The sequence below is a fragment of the Podarcis bocagei genome (assembly GCF_964188305.1).
Source record: "Podarcis bocagei genome assembly, chromosome: 4".
Taxonomy (NCBI): domain Eukaryota; kingdom Metazoa; phylum Chordata; class Lepidosauria; order Squamata; family Lacertidae; genus Podarcis; species Podarcis bocagei.
The window spans coordinates 15,817,583-15,840,309 of NC_138128.1; the positions used below are offsets into that span (position 1 = coordinate 15,817,583).

Here is a 22,727-nt window from a genome sequence, read left to right on the forward strand (position 1 = left end):
AGACCCTATTTGGACGCGGATGGCACTGTGGTATAAACCACAGAGCCTAGGGCTTGCCGATCAGAAGGTCGGCGGTTCGAATCCCTGTGACGGGGTGAGCTCCCGTTGTTCGGTCCCAGCTCCTGCCCACCTAGCAATTCGAAAGCACGTCAAAGTGCAATTAGATAAATAGGTACCACTCCGGTGGGAAGGTAAACGGTGTTTCCGTGCGCTGCTCTGGTTTTGCCAGAAGCGGCTTAGTCATGCTGGCCACATGACCTGCAAAAACTGTCTGAGGACAAACGTCGGCTCCCTCGGCCTGTAAAGCGAGATGAGCGCCACAACCCCAGAGTTCTTCACGACTGGACTTAACTGTCAGGGGTCCTTTACCTTTTTAAGGACCCTATTTGCACGGCTAAAGGGGTGGGCCATGTGTTGCCATAGCAACAACTAAGTGATGGTGATCTTCAAGAAGGGGGTGGGCATTTCCCCCACTTTCTCACCTGGCTGGATGACATCCTAGGATGAGATCAATAGGCCTCTCATCTTCCGTTTTGCTCAATTCATAGTTGTCATTGTTGTGGGGCCCTGCAGTGCCCGCTAGGCTAGGCATTCAGTGGGTCATGCTGCTCTCAATCTGCCTCTGTGGGGATCCCCTGGGACCCTGATGGGAAGGCAGAATTTGTTAAAGAGTGTTAATGTGTGAACGTTTCCATTCTTTGCTCTGGATGGGTATCCCTTTAAACAAAATCATATGTCCTAAGGACACCTCCAGGTAAGGACACGAACCCCCATGGTCTCTCACTGCTCAGAGATCAGGGTGCATACAACAAAACATTTTTTTGTTTCTGTGTATACCCAGTTAACCCCTGAAGGTGAAAAAATGCCTTAAGAAAATATTTGTGCTTGACGTTCTTTAGGAAACATGTTGCCACGGCCATTTCCATACCTCTGGGTCTATTTCCAACACCCAATATCCCACTTGTTCTGGCATGTGTTCCTGGAAGTGCCTATAATTTTGTGTCTGCCTTTTAGAAATTAAGCTTTCAAACCCTATTATCTCTTGTATTGAGCCATGTTTTGTCACTAACCAATTAGGCGTATGTCTCATTTGCAAATATTGAAAGGGTTGTGAGCGAAAACCTGCCATTTTACTGCTGATTCCACTATAGGTTTTAAACGAGCCGTGCAGTTCGGACAGCCGGTTATCAAACCATGGTTGAAGATGTCCTAGCAGGGACTTAGCTTTCATTTCCTCATAGTAAGAAACCGTGCTAGATTTCATTGCCTTTTCTATTTGCTTCAAATGTTGTACACATTTTGAACGCTCTTTGTCAAGCTTACTGCAGGACCAGAAACAGCCAGGGCAATGGGAGATAGCTGCACTGCCACCCTCCCACCAGCAGGGTTGCTGTTGCTTACTGGGACAGGGCAGGACAGGAAGGTGGCAAAGTAGGGGCCTGCACAGACACACTGGCAAAGCAAATATAGAGTGGCTGGCACAATGGGGTGGCCACACCTAGCTCCCACCTCATCCCACTAAATGGCAGCACATCAGTGCCCCAACCACTCCTGTGCCGTGCCCAAGTGTAGCTTTCCGCGGGTAAATTATGTTGGCATTTTTCATGATCACTTCATTCAAGCATCGTTTGGTAATTCATTTGGGCTGCCTTCCTCTTACGAAATGGAACTTTGCCCTCCTCTCCTTTTCAGCCCATTGTGTGCTTTCAGAAATTAGCTTCCAAGGGTTGTGTGGGACTCTAGTGTTTTGGGCAAGGGGTGACAGGAGACGAAGGAGATGTTGTGTTGTGCAAGCCCCCTGGCTTTATAGAATCATAGAGTTGGAAGAGACCACAAGGGCCATTGAGTCCAACCCCCTGCCAAGCAGGAAACACCATCAGAGCACTCCTGACATATGGTTGTCAAGCCTCTGCTTAAAGACCTCCAAAGTAGGAGACTCCACCACACTCCTTGGCAGCAAATTCCACTGTCAAACAGCTCTTACTGTCAGGAAGTTCTTCCTAATGTTTAGGTGGAATATTCTTTTTTGTAGTTTGGATCCATTGCTCCGGGTCTGCTTCTCTGGAGCAGCAGAAAACAACCTTTCTCCCTCCTCTATATGACATCCTTTTATATATTTGAACATGGCTATCATATCACCCCTTAACCTCCTCTTCTCCAGGCTAAACATGCCCAGCTCCCTTAGCCGTTCCTCATAAGGCATCGTTTCCAGGCCTTTGACCATTTTGGTTGCCCTCCTCTGGACACGTTCCAGTTTGTCAGTGTCCTTCTTGAACTGTTTGCTGTTTTGTTTTGCTGTTTTGTTTTGCTCATTGCTCATCGCTCTGCGTAGCAGAGAAATTCTATAACTCACTTTTTTTTTAAACAATATTTGCATTAATTTGGGAAACCCCCCAAAATGTTTTGAAGCAGTTGAGTACTTCCCGGTCCCTCGAATGCTGAGGGGATCCAGTACTGGCTGGCATTCATTCCACCAAATGGAAGATTAAGCTGGATTTTAAAGTAAACTTGAAAATACCTTATCATGAAGTGGGTTTTTCTTTGTATACAAACACAAAAACGTAATGTTCTTCTGCTGGGTCATAAAATGGACAGCAGCTGGGCCTACCACAAGGCCAATAAAGACTTGTAAAGGCACCAGAGGAAGAGAAAATAATGATTAAGCCTCTGTACACATTACCCTTTACTCTGGCTGCAGTGAACTCCTACTGGTGTTGTAGCCGTGATGTTAGCCGCAATCTATATCTATCCTGTAGTTTCAGGAGAAAGACAGCCGTTCGAAGCATTTCCCCTCAAAACAGCTTCCACCTGGTTGGAAAGCATAAGCCACATTCCCTTAGCAGTCAAGCTAAGGTGTGTACCTTTGACACAGCAATTGCACATGCACATAGGACATTTTCGTGCATAGTAGTTTGTTGCAGGCGCAGGGAAACTAAATACCGTATTTTGCGCCTCATAGGACGCTCCGGCCCATAGGACGCACCTAGTTTTTTTGGGGGGAAATAAAGAAAAAAAAATTATTTCCCCCCCAGGTGTGGGGCTGGAAGAACCAGGTCGGGGAACAGTGGGAAGGCATGCTCTGCCTCCCCGCTGTCCCTTGAGCTTGTGGGGCTGGCGATGGGGAGAAGTGCGCTGATCCCGGGGCTGCATGCAGCTCTGCGCCGCCATCCGGAGCAGGGGGGGACTTAGCGCCCCGCTCCCAGTGGCCGTACAGAGCTGCGCTGATCCTGGGACTGCAGGCAGCTCTGCGCCGCCATCCGGAGCGGGGCGGGACTTCGCGCCCCGCTCCCGGTGGCCGCGCAGAGCTGTGCTGAGCCGGGGACTGCAGGCAGCTCTGCGCAACCCTCGGAGCCGGTCTCCCGAGGGTTGCGCAGAGCTTCCTGAAGCCTGGATTCACCCCATAGGATGCACCTTGATTTCCCCTTCATTTTTGGAGAGGAAAAAGTGCGTCCTATAGGGCGAAAAATACGGTAGGTAATGGACATCGGGTGAAGACATCCCCATCCTCTCTCTGGTGTGTACAGCAGCATGCAAAATGTCAATTGAAAAGCAGTGGGGTGTTAAAATGACCTCACTGAACTTTAAGCCACCACTACTGCAGTGTTTCTCAAAACTTTTTTCTCTGGGCCACACTTCCAGAATATAAAAATGCCCACGCCACATTGAATATTTTATTGATAAGAAATAGACTGGGAAACAAAAACAAACAACTCCCAGCAGTGCTTGGTTTAAAACATATAACACAACTACTTTACAATATGATCATGATCATGGGTATATAACCCGTGATCATCCATAAAGTATATAACAGTGCAGCCACATAAGAACGTGAATCATTCCCAAAATATAATTAGGAACAAACCTCTTACATATGTACCTTATGTATTTATACAGACAGACTCAATGAGAGGTGTGAGCTTGCTTTTGCTGGGTAATCTCTTTTATATTAGGTCTAATTTGAGACAAACAAGCTCTCATCTCCTCATTAACACAAAGAAGTCTTTCTCTTTTCTGAACTTTCGTATTTGTCAGAGTTGAAAATCCCTGTTCACAACAATATGATGTGGGGAATTGTAGAAGAATAGCCCATGCTCTTGAAGGCATGGATATTATTTCCGGTTGTGTACGTATGTTGTGTACGTAGATAGATAGATAGATAGATAGATAGATAGATAGATAGATAGATGATAGATAGATAGATAGATAGATAGATAGATAGATAGATAGATACAGTGGTGCCTCGCAAGACGAAAAGAATCCGTTCTGTAATTCTCTTCGTCTAGTGGTTTTTTCGTCTTGCGAAGCAAGCCCATTGACGGATTAGCGGATTAGTGCTATTAGCGCTATTAGCGGCTTTTAGCGGCTTATCTGCTGATCGGATCAGCTGATAAGCAGCTTAGCGGCTTAGAAAAGGGGGGGGGAGGGGAAAAAACCCAGCAGGAACTCGCAAGACATTGTCGTCTTGCGAAGCAAGCCCATAGGAAATTCGTTTTGCGAAGCACCTCCAAAACGGAAAACTCTTTCGTCTAGTGAGTTTTCCGTCTTTCGAGGCATTCGTCTTGCGGGGCACCACTGTAGGTAGGTAGGTAGGTAGGTAGATAGATAGATAGATAGATAGATAGATAGATAGATGGTAGAAAGATAGATACAGTGGTACCTCGGGTTAAGTACTTAATTCGTTCCGGAGGTCCGTTCTTAACCTGAAGCACCACTTTAGCTAATGAGGCCTCCTGCTGCTGCCGTGCCGCCAGAGCCCGATTTCTGTTCTTATCCTGAAGCAAAGTTCTTAACCTGAAGCACTATTTCTGGGTTAGTGGAGTCTGTAACCTGAAGCGTATGTGTCAGGGGTTCAGGAGCAGAGGCGAGGGCAAGGGAGGAAACAGAGAGCGAGGGGGAGGAGGCAGAAGAAAAGATGAGTGATGACGACGACCCGAGATCTCCGAGTCTTTCCAGTGAATCAGAAGATTCACAGAAAGGAGCACCAGTGGCCAGAGCAAGGGGGGAGCCTCGGGGGACACCCCAGGAAGAAGGGTCCAGAGGGGGCTCAGAGGGGAGCAGTTGGAAATCGGGACCAGCGTCACCAACAGAGAGCAGGGGAGAAGAAGGGCACCAGGTATCAAGCGCTGGCAGCTCACAACAGGAGGGAGGGCACGAGTCAGGAGTGGCCACACCTCCATCAGAGAGTGAAGAAACGGTCAGGAGGAAAGTGGAAGGTTGGGCGCGCGCGCCAAGTTCAAATGCACAGGAAGGTGGCGCAGTAAGCAGCCCGGAAAGGGAGCCAGGTCCTAAAGCCCGGCGCAAGGAGACAGGAGGGTCCGGGGGGTCAGCGTCAGAAGAATCCCGGAAGGAAGAGACCACGGGGGGCAGAGGGACCCAGAGAAGAACGGTCAGACGGAAGAGGTGGAGTAAGGCTAGGTTAGTAAGCTGGTGCACAGGGGGCGGAGACTCAGACGGAGCTTCGCCGGTCTAACCCTTAAGACGTAGAGTTGCGCGCAGCAGCTTGAGAATGGAAACTGTAACTCAATAAAGACTTTTACAAGTGACCGCTGGCTAGCGTGATCCTCTGTGAGCTAGGATCTGGAAGCAGCTTTGACAGTATGTAACCCGAGGTACCACTGTAGATAGATATAGATAGATAGATGCCTGATAGATAGATTACTATACTATACTATATACAGTGGTGCCCCACAAGACGAATGCCTCGCAAGACGAAAAACCCGCTAGACGAAAGGGTTTTCCATTTTTCGATGCGCTTCGCAAGACGAATTTCCCTATGGGCTTGCTTCGCAAGACGAAAACGTCTTGCGAGTCTTGCGATTTTTTTTGCTCCCCCCCCTTTTCTAAGCCGCTAATAGCCTTTTAGCCGCTAAGCCGCTAAGCCTTTAATAGCCGCTAAACCGCTAATAGCGCTAATCCGCTAAGCCGCTAATAGGGTTGCTTCGCAAGACGAAAAAACCGCTAGACGAAGAGACTTGCGGAACGGATTATTTTCGTCTTGCGAGGCACCACTGTACTATCCTATCCTATCCTAAAATGTTCAACTGTTTCTTTGATTGTCCTTGAATCTTCCTCACCTGCCACACCAATGAGGCATATCACACACAGCCAAAAATTGCAACCCTATACATGCTTACCCAGAAGTGAGTTCCAGTGAGTTTCAACGCGGTACAAATCTAGTTAATTTGCTATTGGATTTTGAATTCCCACCTTGCAGTTCCATGAAAATTATGTGGAGGTGAAGAAAGGTGATAGAGAGAAGTTCTTATCCCTAGCAGTACTAGATCCTAGGGCATCTGAGGAAACTGACTGGCTGAAGCTAAAAGCAAGTACTTCTTCACAAGATGCGTAACCAGTTTATGGAACTCACAAAGATGTGGTGGCGGTCGCTAGCTTAGATGACGTCAAACAGGATTAGACACTCATGGGCCTTTCTATGGCCAGCCTATCAGCACTATATGGAAGGCATGGGGAGAGGATTTCAACCAGCATAGTCCCAAGGTCTTACTCACTACATCACTGGGGCAAGATGTCAGGGAGAGGGAGCCACTGGCCTGAGATCTGCTGTGCTGCAGTGCCACCCACACAATGGCCAGAGAAGGTATTGCATCTCATTAGTCCACTTCTGACCCACATATCCCTGATCTGGAGTCCAGAGGAAATAGTTTGCGGCTGGCCATTTTGGAAAACAAGTTGCTAGAAAGAATGGAGCTTTAGACTGATCCAGTAGGCCTCTCCTCCTGCGTGCCAGTCAGTCATTTTAAGGGGTGGGGGTTATCCTCCCCCTGTGTTTCAGACCTAATGCTTGAGGAGAACCTCTGCACATCTGGAGCACTTGCTGGTTCTACCTACTCGGGGGACTCTTCTTATAAACAATTAAGTGGCTTTAGAAACGAGCTGTATGGAAGTAAGAGCTGTATGGAAGTGAGAGCTGGACCATAAAGAAGGCCGATCGCCGAAGAATTGGTGCTTTTGAATTATGGTGCTGGAGGAGACTCTTGAGAGTCCCGTGGACTGCAAGAAGATAAACCTATCCATTCTGAAGGAAATCAGCCCTGAGTGCTCACTGGAAGGACAGATCCTGAAGCTGAGGCTCCAATACTTTGGCCACCTCATGAGAAGAGAAGACCCTGATGGAAAGACCCTGATGTTGGGAAAGATGGAGGGCACAAGGAGAAGGGGACGACAGAGGATGAGATGGTTGGACAGTGTTCTTGAAGCTACCAACATGAGTTTGACCAAACTGTGGGAGGCAGTGGAAGACAGGAGTGCCTGGCGTGCTCTGGTCCATGGGGTCATGAAGAGTCAGACACGACTAAACAACAACAACAACAAGAAACGAGCTGCCGAAATCACACACAATAAAAGCCTTTGGGTATACAAAGAGGAAATCGACTTTCAACACGCTACAGTGAGCTTTGCTACCATTATCATGAAGGATGTAAAGCAACTGCAAAAAGTGCTCTTAAAACAGGTGGTCAACTTATTTTGCCCTGAGGGCCACAGTGCCTTCTGGGCAATGTTCCAAGGGCCACATGCCAGTGGTGTGTTTGGCCCCGATGCAAGCATGAGCGGGCACACTGGACATCTAATTCTACCTTTGTATGTTAGGCTAGTTTCCATGCAAACCTCTCTAACCCTCTGAGGGGTATTGAAGGGGCAAATGACTGCCCCTTCTGTCCAATTTGTCAGCATAAAAGAAAATTATGTCACCACTGAATAAACAATCTCTACTCTCCCTGTATATCCTTGTCCTGGTTTTCTAGTGCAATTAGGCCGTTAGCACTTAATGCACTTTTGCAAGTAAACTTCCCCTCTCATGGTTTCTGATTCACCGAAAGGACGAAGGGAACATTTTAATTAGCCGAGGTGCTGCCTTTTGCTCTCCTTGGATGTGCAGTTTCCAAACTTTAAAAACCAACAACAACAACAATCTTATGTCACCATGGTGCCAGCATGAACCAAAGCACTGCAAACCTTTAAAGTGCAATTTATTGCAAGTCTGCTTTTGATCAGAAATGGAGGCAGTGAGAGGTTTTACTTTCTTGGGCTCCATGATCACTGCAGATGGTGACAGCAGCCACGAAATTAAAAGACACCTGCAGTCTCTTGCAGAAGTTGGGTTTATTTGTTCAAGACCTCCTAATCAGCTAAGATGCCTGCCTCTTGGGAGAAAAGCAATGACAAACCTAGACAGTATCTTAAAAAGCAGAGACATCGCCTTGCCAACAAAGGTCTGTATCGTTAAAGCTATGGTTTTCCCAGTAGTGATGTATGGAAGTGAGAGCTGGACCATAAAGAAGGCTGATTGCCAAAGAATTGATGCTTTTGAATTATGGTGCTGAAGGAGACTCTTGAGAGTCCCATGGACTGCAAGAAGATCAAACCTCTCCATTCTGAAGGAAATCAGCCCTGAGTGCTCACTGGAAGGACAGATCCTGAAGCTGAGGCTCCAATACTTTGGCCACCTCATGAGAAGAGAAGACTCCCTGGAAAAGACCCTGATGTTGGGAAAGATGGAGGGCACAAGGAGAAGGGGACGACAGAGGACGAGATGGCTGGATAGTGTTATTGAAGCTACCAGCATGAGTTTGACCAAACTGCGGGAGGCAGTGGAAGACAGGAGTGCCTGGCGTGCTCTGGTCCATGGGGTCACAAAGAGTCGGACACGACTAAACAACAACAACTTTTCTAGGAAAAAAGAGGTGCCAGAACTCACTGTGAACACCTCTCTTGTTCTCTTACCATGGCAATGGTGCCAACCTGAGAGGTGCTGGAACTGGAGTTCCAGCTGGGAAAAAAGCCCTGGCTTTAATCATATTTACCACAGATAGGTGGAAACCGAACCCCTGTGCAACCGAGATGAGAATCGACAACTAGGTAGATATCTCAACTCGGCTATGAAGCAAGTTTCCATTGCAAGTTGCATGCAACGCCACAGTGATTATACTGTTGAAACGAAATGAAAAGAAATACCCAAGCTGGATGGGTCTCTGGCATGGAGAGTTATAGAACTCTGGATGCATCCTTTCGTGATAATGGTAAAGGATCCATAAAAAGCTTTCTGGAGGCAGGAGGTCTGAAAATGCTGTTCAGCAAGGGGCTGCTCTAGAGTTTTGGTCAGGGATTGGGAGCCTGTGGGCCTCTAGGCATTGCTGGACTACAGCTCCCATCATCCCACACCATCGGTAACATGGGCTAGGGCTGATGGGAAATCATAGGAACATGAGAGTCTGCCCTCTACTGAGACAGCCCATTGGTCTATCTAGCTCAGAACTGCCTATACTTGACTGGCAGCGGGGTTTTGAGATAGGAATGGCACTACCTGGACATGCCAGGAATTGAACCAAGGACCTATGCCTACAAAACAGGGCTAAGACCCTCCCCAGAGCAAGATATGGAGCGCCACAGGTTCCCCAACTTTGCTCCAGGCACTTCAGTAGCAGCAAGAGGATTGCTGTTTACTAATTTTTCTTCTTCTGGGAGCACATTTCCAAGACTGATAGCTAGTTTCATTTATTTAGGAACGGGATGTTGAGACACATCTATTATTTTTCGTGCAATATGGGTACAGTGGTACCTCGGGATGCGAACGGGATCCGTTCCGGAGCCCTGTTCACATCCCGAACGGAATGTAAGATGCGACAGCGCATCTGTGCATGCGTGGGTCGCATTTCGCCGCTTCCGCACATGCGCATGGCATCATTTTGACTGTCTGCGCATGCGCGAGCAGCGAAATCTGGAAGTAACACGCTCCGTTACTTCTGGGTCGCCGTGGAGCACAACCTGAAAATACTTATCCTGAAGCATATTTATCCCGAGGTATGACTGTACTTGTGCCCTTTGCGTCAGATTGTGTCCCTGGTCAATCCTCCGTTTCCCAAATGTCGTGACTGCTGAATTGAGCACTGAATTGGCAGCTGCAGGTGCACCCAAGGGTTAGACAGCTCAGGTTCACAGCTCAGAGCTGACAACTGAGCATGAAGACGACCATTGCACCTGAGGCAGTTGGACAGCACACCCCAGAGGACCTTCCCAGGGCCTATAGGGCCAGAGACTAGACCTTCATAGACATCTCTCGCCGAAGAAACAGGTGCCTCCCACAACATTTCACAAGCCCCCTGGCGGAGGGAGCATATCAGGCGAGAGACTATAGAACAAAGGAGGAATGCTGTCGTCAGGCCAGAGCTGGCCCTTTAAGGCACAGAAGTTCTCTCAAGGGGGTGGAGCCTGGAGGAGGTGGTCTAGAGACATAAGCTGAAAAGGCATCAGTCTGCTCCCAAACTTTGCCAGAGCAAGTTGCTGACTTGGAGCTGCCTATGAGCTTCCAGCCTTGCGGCTTTATCTGTAGCATCGGACACCGGACCAGAATACAACACTAAGGATTTTTAAGGCTGCCACAGTAGGAAGCAAGGCCCATGAAACACATTGAAAAGGCCTGCACATATAAAAATATATACAGAACCATCCTAAAAGCACTCTATTACCTTATCGAGTCCATTTCCAGTGCATCCCAGCAGTGGTGAAGTTGAGCAAAAGGTAGACGTGACTAGATGGAGTGCACAGACTCCAGATGACGAATATCTTGCAGTGGAATCCAAAATTGTCATGGTGACTAAGCCCTGCAGAGGTAGGACACGGAAAGAACGGTATGAATCAGCCTTGAGCCTTGGCTGGAAAAGGAAAAGACTCACTGGATGGGTAAATGCAACATCTAACTCAACAACACTTCAATATCCAGCAAAAATCAAATAAGCCCTGCAATGAAACTGCCTTCATTCCTGTCATTACTTTTAAAGCACCCCCCCCCATTTCTATTTATGCTGGTGGCCAATTACATTTATTAGTTCTCCCTAGCAACACACATCCACAACACACACACACACACACACACAGAGAGAGAGAGAGAGAGAGAGAGAAAGAGAGAGAGAGAGAACAAATGGTACTAGACAAATAGATAGCAAATAATATACAAGATAGAGGAAGGAATTAGCAGCTTATTTAATGAGGTGACTGAAATAGTCATTTTGAGACACCTGTATTTTTTGAATTTATTAGTGAAGGGTTTACAGGCGAAATAACTGCATGCTCTTCCCCTGTTTCCCCCTGTCCCCACTTTCCTCACGCTGAATGTTAAGGTTGCAATCTCTTTGGGGCAGGGACCTCTCTTGCTCGCCTTGCACATCACCACCAGGGGCCATTCCTAGGCCTCAGGTGTGGGCCCTGAAATTTCAAGGTCTGGGATGTTCCCGACCCGGCAACACTAGTCATCGGCGTCAAGGCAAGAGTCAACTGGTCGGCTTCTGTGCCTTGGAATGGAAAGATCCGCCATGTTGTGTAGCAATTCTGTAACAACCAGCAATTCTGACCGGTCTGTGAACAAGTTAGCATAGCTGGCAATTTTGAAACCTCAGGTTTTCATGCCTGGCAAATCTTTATTTTAATTTTGTTCTGACCACATGCAGGCCACATTCCTTTAGCACTATAGATTTGCTTTTTGCTTCTCTGCACAGAAGACTTCAGTTCAGGCAACCTCCCCCATCAGAAGTATAGGATCTTGGCATAAGAATGCTATGAGCCTTTTTAAGGACAGGAAAGGGCTTCATTTAGAACAGCTTCCACCAGCATAATTTCCACATTCTGTACTGACTCTCTACAGGATCCCATAAGGGACAAACTAGGAGCGTGCAAATCACGTCACAGCAGAAATAAACGACAGTTGCTTGCCTGGTTAAATATAAACGCAGGTTTCCAGAAGTGTGCTCACCACAGCCTAGTCATATTTTTCCCTCCAGCTTTGTTTCCATGAAACAGCTGGAGATGAAAACTATAATACTAATCTTACCCAGTTGCTCCTGGTAATATTGTACATTCAGGAAATTCATAATTAGGCATTTATATCCTCACCGTTTCCCCTCCGGCACTCTGCGACTTTCTCCATTTGCCTTTTCTTTGCCGTTAGAAATTCAGTCGAGAAGGAAGGCGACGAGATGCAAACTACAGAGAAGCTTAACAACCTCTGCTAATTTTAAACAACGGTTCCAATATAATTTAATCCAAACATGTCCCCCTCCAGTTCTGGCCATTTTTAATGCACTCATTCCCCACTTAGGCAAATGTGTCTCCTCTGTCCTTTCTCTTGCTCAAGAATTACTTAAATATATTTATTTCAGCTGTAGTCTTACGCCTTTCCCAGGTATTTATTAGGTAAAGGCTTTTTTTCTTGGTATGAAGATGCTGATTTCCTGCTTGCTGTTAGATCAGAGATGGGGAACCTGAGACCCGGAGGTCAGGCCTCTCTCTCTGGGCCTCGAAACTCTTCCCAGAGCACCCCCTCACCAGCCCTGATTTGAACCCTCCTAGGATGTTATTGCCAGGCTAGAACTTGTCCTATGTGACCTCTGATCACACTTCTTAACTTGCCTGGATAGAGGATGGAGAGGAATGACTGGGTGTGAAGAAACAAAGGTAACATTCACATTATTTGCTCTGCCCACTGTTTATGTGGCTCCTGGGGTGACAATGGTCCTCCACCCTTGTGTTAGGCGCACCGGAGCACTCACCCAGGAAGAAAGATGACCACTCTGCTTGCATTGGTTTGTATCCCTCCAAACCCACACCTGACATCCCTCACAATAGCTGAATAATTCAGATATAACTTCTAGACCAGGCTTCCTCAACCTTGGCCCTCCAGATGTTTTTGGCCTACAACTCCCATGATCTCCAGCTAGCAGGAACAGTGGTCAGGGATGCTAGGAATTGTAGTCTCAAAACATCAGGAGGGCCGAGGTTGAGGAAGCCTGTTCTAGACACTCAGAACAGTCTTACAGTCCCCTACAACATTCACTAAGAAAACTGCCTACTGGAGAGACATGATATCTGGAAGAACAACAAAACAAAAGTGTCTGGGGAATGAGGAGCCCTTCAGATGTGAGACAGGGAATACACAGTTCAGATCTCATCTCTGTCCTGAACTCACAATGCGACCTCAACTCTTCCATCTGTAAAATGGGGAAAATAAATAATATTGTTTTTCATTATCATAGTGCCATAGAATTGTAGAAATGGAATGGAAGGATTATCTAGTATAACCCCCTGCAATGCAGGAATATGCAGCCATCCCATACAGGGATCGAACCTGCAACCTTGGCGTTATCAGCACTGTTCTCTAACCAACTGAGCTATGGTGAATCAGCCTATAAGACAGAGGGCGGGGTGGACCTTTCGGGGCCAATGGGCAAGATCTTTCTTTATTTCCCCCCACCCACTTGCTCCAACACTTGACAGGTGGGCAGGAACACCTGTCAATCATTTGTTGTTAGAATTACCTCAGGTGATTGACACATGTAAAAGGCAGCTCACAAGAGTGGGGGGAGATTTTTATTTATTTATTAAATTTGTCTACCATCCTTCATCCATAGATCTCAGAGCACTTCACAACATAAAAATACAATATAAAAACACAGAATACAAAAAAAGAACCCTCACAAACCAATAACACACCCACCCACACACACCCCGTTTCCCAAAATATGTGGTAGTCAAAATATGGGGGGGGGGAGACAACAAGTCAACCATTCTAAGACCTCGTTTTATGGTAGGAGAAAAGTCAAAAAACAGTTGCAAGATAGTCATCTGCAGAATTTCCATGCACAATGTTTTGGCTGCATAGAAAGGTGGAATAAAGAGCCAGCCCTACCATTAGCCAGAGCACAGCAGCTGCCTCAAGCGGCCTATTTTGGATGTCATGAAAAGGCAGCAAATGGTTAGTAAGGTAACTCTATGACCAAACCAGACATATAACTGCACTTTCCTTTAGCTCATCCTTCCGCAACCTGATACTTTCCAGATGTTTCAACTGCACATCCTGTTTGCCAATGGGCAGTAGGGTCCAAAACATCTGCCATGTTGGCTGGGACTGCAAAATATTTGGAAGCCACCAGATTAGGAAAGGCTGCTCTAGCTGGCATGCCTAAATTCTGATGGCAAACTGTTCCTCAGCAATACAGTTCAGGAATCCGGGATTAGTCTGGGATCATAAAGAAGCGGTCCAAAAATACATGTAATAATCACATGCAAATAATCTTCAACAAACGTCACACAAGCCATAAACCACTCCAATAATTTGCACGGCAATTCAGTGCAATTTACAGCGCTGTATCAGTCAAGAAACATAGTAGGGGAACAAATTATTCCTAGTTTGAAGTGTCCTCAGTGAAACTTTATCCTTGTTAGTGGGAAACATCTGTGCTTCATCCAGACATTAAAGGAGGACACTGATCGTTTCCCCCCATCCCTAATAATTTGCCAAGTTCATTTTTGTCTCCTGAGCACAGCTTAAACCTTACAGAGTGAAGATACAAATTGCAATATATCCTACCCTGAATGATATTTCTAACATTGCATTTGTTTAGAGGGTCCTGTAGATCCAGGGCACGTTAGAGCCTGCTCAAGACAACGATGTATAGAAGGTTACATGCACTGAGGGTTTAATGGGTCAGTTCAACATAAGCGTTAAATTAAACCAAATCAACAGCAAACAATAGTTATACTGCAATTTAGGGTGGGGATAGATTTTCGGATATCTACAAATCTCCTCCCGTTAACATGTGGAAGGAGGCTCATAGTCAAACTACAAGAAAGAAGATTCCACCTAAACATTAGGAAGAACTTCCTGACAGTAAGAGCTGTTCGACAGTGGAATTTGCTGCCCAGGAGTGTGGTGGAGTCTCCTACTTTGGAGGTCTTTAAGCAGAGGCTTGACAACCATATATCAGGAGTGCTCTGATGGTGTTTCCTGCTTGGCAGGGGGTTGGACTCAATGGCCCTTGTGGTCTATTCCAACTCTATGATTCTATGATTCTATGATTCATTGACTGTGCCTGGTCAAGAGAAGGTAGAAATGCATTCATATCACAGTTACTCTGTTAAGTCTAATAATTTTATTCACTTAAACTGGAAATTATTGTACTCATTACAGTGGAACCTCGGTTGTTGAACGCTTTGGAAGTCAAATGTTTTGGCTTTCGAACGCTGACAACTCAGTAGTGAATGCTTCCGTTTTCAAACATACCTCGGAAGTCAAACAGCTTCCAAGGCACATTTCTCCATTTTTTCAATGGATTTTGCATTGCATTTGTTTTCCTCCTTCTCTCATAATATTGGAATCTGAGAACCTCTAATGAAGCTGAATATTGGAAGACTCGGAACAAGTGAAAATACTTCTTCACACAGTGCATAATTAAAACTAAGGAAATGCCTTTGAGCCTGAAGGCAGGGACCATTTTAACACTGTTTTTTGTAAGTCATTCTAAAAGGCTTTTTGGCTAATGGGTGAGGAATAAATTCCACAAATAAATAAGATACACAATTCTAATTCAGCCATCCTTCATTGTTTCAATATATGTCCCCAGTCACTCTGGGCGGCTCCCAACAGAATATTAAACAGAATACAACTTCAAACATTAAAAACTTCCCAAAACATCAGATTTGGCCTTCTGTCTCTGTAAGAGAACAGATGCATTTATTTTCTTCTTTTTTTCTCTGAGGCTCCAATACTTTGGCCATCTCATGAGAAGAGAAGACTCCCTGGAAAAGACCCTGATGTTGGGAAAGATGGAGGGCACAAGGAGAAGGGGACGACAGAGGACGAGATGGTTGGACAGTGTTCTCGAAGCTACCACCATGAGTTTGACCAAACTGCGGGAGGCAGTGGAAGACAGGAGTGCCTGGCGTGCTCTGGTCCATGGGGTCAGGAAGAGTTGGACACGACTAAATGACTAAACAACAACAAAGGTTGAAGATACCCAATATAGGAAGATGGGTGGTTTGGGTTCATATAGAGAATGTCAGGAGCTAGCCAGAGTATGAGTTGCGTTTGCAGAATCAAGACTGGGGAAGGCATCTCTTGTCATTGTTAGGTCTGAAATCAGGTCCAGACAGGTAGCAACTGGGATCAGGTCCAGGTGTCTCCTGCAGACAGCTTTCATGTTAGTTGAAAGTAGATTGGCCATCTTTCAGTTTGCTTAAGGCGCTTTCCCTGGAGTAAACAAGACGAAAGTTAATAATCCCCTGGGACAGAGAGATTGGGGGGAGGGTTACAGTAAACGCGGGAGGGGGGACCACTGTGCAGGTGGATTCTAACAGGATCTCATGCATGCGCAGGACAGCTGTTTCCTTAAACGTTCCATTAAAAAAAATATTTAAGAACACATGCAGTAAGCGGGGCGCGGGGGACGGGACATTAAGCGAAGCCTTTTTTAAAAAGAAGCATGTGCTTTGTTGCAGAAATCCCTTGCGTAGTGATGGAAATGCTTGGAAGGAAAACTGCCCTGGGGTATAAAGCGTTGCTCAACTACTGGATTGTCTGAAAGAACCTGACCAAGACTGAAGGAGGCTTCCAGCTCCACTGAGCTAAAGCTGTTGCACTAACAAACATTCATAGCCAATGTTTGCAGAAGCCAAGATAATAGTTTCTCTGGAACTATTAATTTCCTTCTTCCTTGATTTTTTTGGAGGATTATCAGAATTAAATCTCATAGCTGAGGGACACATTGTAAAGAGCCTGAGAAGTGCTTGTTGTTCCGGCTTTAAGTTTCCTGTAAGTACATAGGCTTGGGCCAATTTTGGCTATTAGTTAACATAACTTGCATTTGTTATCTTTCATAACACACACTCTCTCTCCGATATTGAAAAGTCCTGCGTGGTTTTAGCCAAAGTGAAGCTTTGCACTGCTAGTGCTGGTAGATAATTTATCAAACTTATTTTATCATGTCTTTCTTTCACTAGCAGAGCTAAAAAAGAAAAATAAATTCAGAATGAATTTTTAAAGAACAGGTCAAAAAGCACAGAATGTTACAAGAGACCTTTTTTTTTAAGCGTTGGGGAAATCAGTAAATTCAATCAATGCTCAAGATAGGCAGATCCTCAAAGGCAGATGTTTGCTATGCAGCCGAAGTTATACAACTGTGGGGCCCGGAGGGCCTCCCAAGGGAGATCTTGCGCAACAAGGGGCTTTTACACCACAGACAAAGACGTAGAAATGTTAAGGACCATGCTCATTGTAGTTTGCCTATGGCTAGTGGAACTGAGCTCCATTTTCCATTGTCTCCGACTCTTCCTTCACTTGCGGAAGCCTCAGGCTACAATCTTGCACAAATGTGGGCTGCATTCAGATGTGGGGTTTATAGTGTTCGTTTTCCTGGTTGGAATGCTAGTTGTTGTTGTTGTTTAGTCGTTTAGTCGTGTCCGATTCTTCGTGACCCCATGGACTAGAGCCAGGGAGTCTTCTCTTCTCATGTGGTGGCCAAAATATTGGGGCCACAGCTTCAGGATCTGTCCTTCCAGTGAGCACTCAGGGCTGATTTCCTTCAGAATGGAGAGGTTTGATCTTCTTGCAGCCCATGGGACTCTCAAGAGTCTCCTCCAGCACCATAATTCAAAAGCATCAATTCCTCAGTGATCAGCCTTCTTTATGGTCCAGCTCACAATTCCATACATCACTATGGGAAAAACCATGGCTTTAACTATACGGACCTTTGTTGGCAAGGTGATGTCTCTACTTTTTAAGATGCTGTCTAGGTTTGTCATTGCTTTTCTCCCAAGAAGCAGGCGTCTTTTAATTTCGTGGCTGCTGTCACCATCTGCAGTGATCATGGAGCCCAAGAAAGTGAAATCTCTCACTGCCTCCATTTCTTCCCCTTCTATTTGCCAGGAGGTGATGGGACCAGTGGCCATCATCTTCGTTTTTTTGATGTTGAGCTTCAGACCATATTTTGCGCTCTCCTCTTTCACCCTCATTAAAAGGTTCTTTAATTCCTCCTCACTTTCTGCCATCAAGGTTGTGTCATCTGCATATCTGAGGTTGTTGATATTTCTTCCGGCGATCTTAATTCCGACTTGGGATTCATCCAGCCCAGCCTTTTGCATGATGAATTCTGCATATAAGTTAAATAAGCAGGGGGACAATATACAGCCTTGCCGTACTCCTTTCCCAATTTTGAACCAATCTGTTGTTCCATATCCAGTTCTAACTGTAGCTTCTTGTCCCACATAGAGATTTCTCAGGAGACAAATGAGGCGATCAGGCACTCCCATTTCTTTAAGAACTTGCCATAGGATTCTCCAAATGTTTTGGCCTACAACTTCAATCAACCCAAGCCAGCATGACCCATCCACACAAAGGATGGAGCAGTAGTCCAGAACATTGGAAGAGGCTATCCTAGGCAGGGAAAGGCGAGGGAAACAGCAGCAAAATAGGTGTTGGGAGGTGGGGTAAAGCTTATTTTTGCATTAGTCTTCCGAAAAGCTGGTACCCACAATGGGTCTTTTTGGGGATGGTGCCGAGATGATGCAATGCCATCCCTTGGAAATCTGTTGTGCCTCTTTAAACACTGAGATGTCCCTTTAGCATACCGAAAACTGTTTTGTTTCACCAAGCCTTTGGCTCTTGAGTTTTTACCACGATGCAGCATCTAGTATTGTAATCTGTGCGGCTGTCTTTGTTTTCACAATTATTTTTATAGTGCCATCCTATGCATATCTACTAAGAACTAAGCCCGGTTGAGTTCAATGGGTATCGCGGCTTTAGGACACAACCCTATATACCCTGATGTGGAAATCTTAGTCAACCCAATGGTAAACAGGTACAGAATGTTTAATGTTTAATTGTGTAGGTTGCTTTGTGCGTCCAAGAACAGAAAAGCAGGGTGAAATTGACGCATGAGACAGAAACTATTCTTTCTCTGACATTCTATACAGTATTCTTAATTTAGTGAACTGATGGGTATGTGCTCAGACATGACTTTCCTGGTACCACCTATACCAGAATATAGATGCATATAGATGAATATAGATGCTAACCTGGTAATTGAAGCTATAAACTATCCAAATTCTCACAGGGGTGCATATTCTCTGCATCAGGGTTGAGGTACATCTGGAGAGTAATTGAATCTTCCACCTGCCATTTAACTGTTCCAAGGTTAAAGACTATTTCAGTCTTCAACAACAAAGGCTGACTAAGCGCCAATATCCTTTTCTAGAAGGGCAGAGCTTAAGTATATCACTGAATTAACTGTCCGGAGATTATCTTGAAGTCTGACTCACCAAGTATGACACAGAAAAAGCAATTGGAGATGTTCAAAAATATCTTTTCATTGTGCGAGGGTTTTTTTTTAAGCATCTCTGGATTTTTCCATCAACAGTTTTGTCATCTCCCTGAAAAAGGAGTAAAATTACCAGTCTTATAAAAGTGGTGCTGATCTCGTTGGATGATATGATATGTTCAACATTTAGAATTGCGATATGAAATTCAAGGTGGACGTGGAGTGTTCTGATCTGCCAAAACAGCTCTGGCAGTTCTGAGGGAAGGTAAAATTATTTTGATGTCTATGGAAATGTCAAATGTGTGTTTTCAAGTCCTGCAGTCAAAACAAGAGGAGAAACCTAGCTTTGAAGAAATGTCAACTTTTGGGTAGTGCCCGTATTTGCATAAATGACAAATCTAGTTCTTTGGAACATTTTTCTTTCTTTTTTGAAGAATATTGTTGATATTGATATTGATATTGCAGTGTGACCCAGAACAAAAGCCTTGGCCTGTACATCTTAATAGAAAGAGCCACAGAGAAGAGGCAAAACCAAAGACATGCACAACTGAAGAACAAATTCTTATTTTGAATTTGTTTAATGTGAATACAGTCTTCATTATTGTTGCAACTTCCTTTCTAGCAGATATTCAAAATGTGTGCCAGTTGATTTCCTGCTAGTTATGTAGCATAAGAGGGACGCGGGTGGCGCTGTGGGTTAAACCACAGAGCCTAGGACTTGCCGATCAGAAGGTCGGCGGTTCAAATCCCCGTGACAGGGTGAGTTCCCATTGCTCAGTCCCTGCTCCTGCCAACCTAGCAGTTTGAAAGCACGTCAAAGTACAAGTAGATAAATAGGTACCACTCCGGCGGGAAGGTAAATGGCGTTTCCATGCACAGCTCTGGTTCGCCAGAAGCGGCTTTGTCATGCTGGCCACATGACCCAGAAGCTGTACGCCGGCTCCCTCAAGCAATAAAGCGAGATGAGCGCCACAACCCCAGAGTCGGTCACGACTGGACCTAATGGTCAGGGGTCCCTTTACCTTTACCTATGTAGCATAAGGAGGCTGCTAAAATAAATTTTTAGGTTCCACCGCAGAAGCTGAAGGAAAAGTGGACTTTAAAAAATGCATCTAACAAAATACCAATTTATTTCTCTAGAGTGAACTGGAACAGGTTTTTCCTAGTCTTCTTGTGGGAGGGATCAGCAACCTGGCAGTCTATAGCCTATATCAGGGTTGCCCCGGAACTGCTGAGTTTTTCAATGCCTGATTTGATTTGGATATAATAAAAAATAGCCTACAATAAAGATTTAGTACGTTATGATTCCTTTTTCTGGTGAAACAAATTGTGCTGCCTTCTTTTTTGTTATTTTATGAAAATCACACAAATAAATACAAAAACAGATCTGGCAGACGCTTGCCTTTAGATCTGTCATACTTTCATCAACAAGCATTATGGCTTCCAGCAACATCTGCAACTTCACTATGTTTTAAAACTGTTGGTGCCAAACCATCTCTTGTTACTTTGCCAAATCTCATAATATGAAGCACAGGCTGAAATGAGATAAGCATGCATACATTATAAGCACTTGTTTATACAGCTTTAAGACTACAACACCCATGTGAGGTGCGACTGCGAGAGAATACTCCCAAGTTAGAATAACTGTGGGTGGAAGCAGCTATATGGCTGCTAAATCTACAATGTACTACATAATGGAGGAGCAAAAACACATGCATAAAATCTAGCTCATTTGGAAGAGCATGAGTCTCTTAATCTCAGGGCCATGGGTTTGAGGTCTTTGTTGGGCAAAAGGTTCCTGTATTGCAGGTGGTTGGACTAAATGACCCTCATGGTCCCTTCCAACTCTACAATTCTGTGATTCATTGATTCTAATGAATTTATGAAACAAAAAATTTATTGTGAAATGAAGAACTTGAATTAAAGGAAAGAATGATTAATGGCCTTCAATGTCTGTACACTAATGCGCAAAGCATGGGAAATAAACAAGATGAGCTTGAGCTCTTGGTACAGCAAACTAAATATGACATAATAGGCATCACTGAAACCTGGTGGGATAAGTCCCACGATTGGAATGTAATAATGGGGGGATACAATCTATTTCAGAGAAACAGACCAGACAAGAAAGGAGGAGGAGTGGCGTTATATGTCAGGGATGTGTATACCTGTGAAGAGATCCAAGATTTAGAACCTCAAAGCCAATGTGAGAGCATTTGGGTCAAAATTAAGGGAGAGAAGAATAACAGAGACCTCATTGTGGGAGTTTACTATAGATCCCCAAGCCAAACGGAGGACATAGATGATGCCTTCCTGGAACAGATGGCCAAGCATGCAAAAGGAAGGGAGATAGTAGTAATGGGGGACTTCAATTACCCGGATATTTGTTGGACGTCAAACTCAGCCAAGAGCATAAGGTCAAACAGATTCCTCACTGGCCTTGCAGACAACTTCATTGTCCAGAAAGTGGGAGAAGCAACAAGAGGAACAGCCATTTTAGATCTGGTCCTAACCAATGTTGATGACCTGGTTAGTGGGGTAGAAGTGGAAGGATCATTAGGCGCGAGTGATCATGCTCTTCTGAAGTTTACTATACAGCGGAAAGGAGCAGCCAAGCATACTAGGATTCAATTTCTTGACTTTAAGAAAGCCGACTTCATAAAACTTAGGGAAGTGCTGGGTGAGATCCCATGGACAGCAATACTAAAAGGAAAGGGAGTTCATGATGGCTGGGAGTTTGTTAAGAGGGAGATAGTAAAAGCACAACGTCAGGCAATACCAATGAGACGGAAACATGGAAGGTGCCTAAAGAAGCCAGGGTGGCTATCTAAAGAACTTTTAACTGAATTAAGATTAAAAAAGGATGTGTACAAAAAATGGAAAAGGGGGGAAACCACCAAAGAGGAATTCAAACAAATAGCCAGCACGTGTAGACACAAAGTCAGAAAAGCTAAAGCACAGAATGAACTCAGGCTTGCTAGAGAGGTTAAAAGCAACAAAAAAGGCTTTTATGGGTATGTTCGTAGCAAAAGGAAGAACAAAGAAACAGTGGGGTCACTCAGAGGAGAAGATGGTGAAATGCAAACAGGGGACACAGAAAGGGCTGAACTCCTCAATGCCTTCTTTGCCTCAGTCTTCTCCGATAAAGAAAACAATGCCCGACCTGAAGAATTTGGAGCAAATGATTCAGCAAAGGAAACACAGCCCAGAATAACTAAGGAGACAGTACAAGAATATTTGGCTAGTTTAGATGTATTCAAGTCTCCAGGGCCAGATGAACTGCATCCAAGAGTATTAAAAGAACTGGCAGATGTGATCTCAGAACCACTGGCAGTCATCTTCGAGAAATCCTGGAGAACAGGCGAAGTCCCGGCAGACTGGAGGAGGGCAAATGTTGTTCCTATTTTCAAAAAGGGGAAAAGAGAGGACCCAAATAATTACCGCCCAGTCAGTCTGACATCAATAGCAGGGAAGATTCTGGAGCAGATCATTAAGCAAACAGTCTGTGAGCACCTAGAAAGGAATGCTGTGATCACCAATAGTCAGCATGGATTTCTGAAAAATAAGTCATGTCAGACCAACCTGATCTCATTTTTTGACAGAATTACAAGCCTGGTAGATGAAGGGAAC

General features: G+C 45.1%; 1 protein-coding gene across 1 annotated transcript in view; it reads right to left on the minus strand.

Annotated features, from left to right (window-relative positions):
• FNDC3B (fibronectin type III domain containing 3B) overlaps positions 1 to 10,619 on the minus strand; it is a 289,308-nt gene extending 278,689 nt beyond the window's left edge. The window contains exon 1 of the mRNA XM_081190007.1: positions 10,485 to 10,619. The gene's annotated coding sequence lies outside the window, so the exon portion shown is untranslated. The remainder of the gene's footprint in view (positions 1 to 10,484) is intronic.
• Positions 10,620 to 22,727: the final 12,108 nt, after the last annotated feature.